At 37.4% G+C, this 3,000-nt stretch overlaps 1 long non-coding RNA gene across 1 annotated transcript; it reads right to left on the bottom strand.

Moving 5' to 3' along the window:
- Nucleotides 1–778: 778 nt before the first annotated feature.
- On the bottom strand, nt 779–1,339 carry LOC126484100 (uncharacterized). The gene is made up of 3 exons (XR_007587807.1): nt 1,238–1,339; nt 1,046–1,116; nt 779–901 (listed from the first exon to the last, which is right to left on the bottom strand). It is a non-coding gene; the product is annotated as an uncharacterized LOC126484100 (long non-coding RNA).
- Between the last annotated feature and the right edge of the window lie 1,661 nt (nt 1,340–3,000).

The following is a 3,000-nucleotide window of genomic DNA, read 5'->3' as shown; positions in this document are numbered from 1 at the left end:
TTGATATGACACCTGACGAACTGACAGACGTCATCTGTGAAGCGATCTTTTACTTTGAGAAATAGATTAGACGCACATCTCTCAACACGAAAAGCATCTATCAGTAGTCAAGGCCACACAGACACTCTACACACACGCACAAAACGCGAGGAATCGAACATTTTCTCTCTCTTACTATTTTGAATATTTATTGAGTAGCGAAAACGCCTGGTCTTGCCTACTGATGTAATGAATGTTGTGTCTAACCTATCTTAATTTCAGATGACATCACAAAAAACATCGATAATATCCCAGCAAAACCGCTAAAGAGGATGTAAATATCTGCAATTCATGTAATCAAATATGACACAATGTAATAACCTATAGCTATGTAATGATGATGTAAACATGTTTATGTGCAACTGTATTATGTTTATGCTAAGAAAATATGTGACGTGTGTATGTATTATTACTTATGTTTTTTTTAAACTGATGTATAATGTAACTGTTACTGTGTGAAAATTTGAACAAAACGAGTGCCAAAAAGACATTGCATAGTGAACCTCTGTTCACGGACATTAACGAACATTTAGGTGAGCTATATTCAGCAAAAAACTGAAAATGTGAAGTGAATAATTCGTGCATCGTCTAGTGACATTACTACAGTACCCAACTTCAAGATGTTAACTGGATTAAATGGACACAAAGTGCCTGTCCAGAAAACAACACGACGGGTGGAAGAATTTTGGTTGGAACTTCAGGGAATGAAATGTTCTCGAAATGTGACGGACACTCTTACCTGGACTGTCCAAGGATCGACGCCAGCTATGTGCCGTCCGAGGTTCTGCAACCAAGCTTCCACGGAATGTAAAAAAAAAAACGAACTGCACGTGGACCAATTACTCGACGGGTCACGTCTGATCTGTAATAAACAATGCTTTTTGTCACAACGAACTGCATCACAACGACTATAATGGAAATAGGAAATGGACACGCTTATGTATTAATCACGTTGTTATACAACGATGTTACTGTGATCAAAAAACTTTACCACGACGATACTAACCTGTAAAAAATTATTGTGCAGCAGATGAATATGAACTGTGATAACGACACCATGTGTATAGGTCAACGCACCTGAAAAATACGGACATTTTTCTTTGAAGCATTTCATTGCAATGCTATGTAACTAAGAACATTCAACAATCTAAAGTTGTATTGTATTATAACAAATATTGTAATTTTAAAACTAAGTTACCTGTCATAGAATGTAGTCTTCATATGTAATCTTGGTGGAATATTTTCTTTGTGCAACGACTAAGAAATGCGCGTGCACACGAACAATATGAACTGCAATACTGTGCCGCGTGATCTAAATTTACGAAATAACGGCAGTGCCGTAGTTACACAGACGCTTCTGCGCATGTGCGCACTCTGTTTTGCCAACATAAGAACTTTTTCGGCGCACGCGCGTCATTCAAATTTTGTGTATAATATACAGTATAATGTAAGTCATGTAAATAGTTGTAGATAACTTAGATTTTCTTGTGCCTTTAGGTGAATTGCTCGCCTGCAGGTGTGTCCTTTCGCCTCGCAATTCAGGGGGCAATATAAAGGCACATTTGCATGCCGAGCGTGAGTTTCCTCGGAAACGCGAGATATTAATTAAATAAATAATCAGTGACAAATAAATAAAGCCTATGGCACAGAACTGCAGCGCTGTGTCGCTGATAAAACAAAAACAGAATGACGTTACTCGTATGTTTGATTAAAAAAGGAGAGCTCTCGTTGAAGTGGTGCGAGAAGCACGTATTTTAGTTTATTGTCTGGCACACCGCCATATTTCATGATATAGAAAATTACTGCGAGTTGCAACCATACTAGGCACTCGATTCTGTAAAGAATTTATATTTATAAAAGTAAGTAGGACTATGAACTGTAGGCTTATTCATTGAATATATCTGATTTAACTAACTGTGTAATTTTTTGTTTAGTAGACAATCACCTCTGTACGACGTTTTGGCATGGCTGGCAAATTATTGTAATATTGAGATTTAGATTATGAGTCCGCACCTACCGCAGCAGTCTTTGGAAACGATTTAATTACGAAGTCCGATTATTTCAGTTTTATTTCACGGTCAACTACGAGTAACATTGCCTTTACGAAAAAGCCATTGTCAAGCGTCTGATACCGAATAATCAAAACCTGACGACTCATAGGAGAGCCAATCAGACAGATAAAAATAATTAATATTTTATTTTATTTTATTTTATTTTATTTTATTTATTTTATATACAGTAATACTGAAGTGAAGCATCGGAATCTAAAACTGGACTCACAGGCGAGTTTCAAATCATAGAAAGTTAGAGGGTCAGTCCTTTTGTACTTACGTCAGCACTGTGCCTTTCGTATTAACTTCCGATGCAATTCCTGTGTTTCATCGTCAATAAGAAGGTCCAAGGTATACAGTAAACCTGAAGTGAAGCATCGGAATCCAAAACTGGACTCACATTACAGTTTCAAATCATGGAATGTTGGAGTGTCAGTCCTCTTGTACTTAAGTCGGCATTGAGCCTTTTGTATTAAATACGGATGCAATTTCTGTGTTTCATCGTCAATAAGAAGGTCCAAGGGATACAGTAAACCTGAAGTGAAGCATCGGAATCTAAAACTGGAATCACTGGAGAGTTTCAAATCATAGAAAGTTAGAGTGTCGGTCCTTTTGTACTTAAGTCGGCATTGTGCCTTTTGTATTAAATTCGGATTCAATTTCTGTATTTCATCGTCTATAAGAAGGTCCAAGGGATACAGTAAACCTGAAGTGAAGCATCGGAATCTAAAACTGGAGTCACAGGAGAGGTTCAAATCATAGAAAGTGAGAGTGTCAGTCCTCTTGTACTTAAGTCGGCATTGTGCCTTTTCTATTAATCTCCGATGCAATTTCTGTGTTTCATCGTCAATAGGAAGGTCCAAGGTATACAGTAAACCTGAAGTGAAGCATCGGAATCTAAAACTGGACT

This window comes from Schistocerca serialis, chromosome 6 (assembly GCF_023864345.2).
Source record: "Schistocerca serialis cubense isolate TAMUIC-IGC-003099 chromosome 6, iqSchSeri2.2, whole genome shotgun sequence".
NCBI classification, from domain to species: domain Eukaryota; kingdom Metazoa; phylum Arthropoda; class Insecta; order Orthoptera; family Acrididae; genus Schistocerca; species Schistocerca serialis.
Note: the sequence above shows the minus strand (reverse complement) of the source record. Positions and strands in the feature narration are given on the sequence as shown.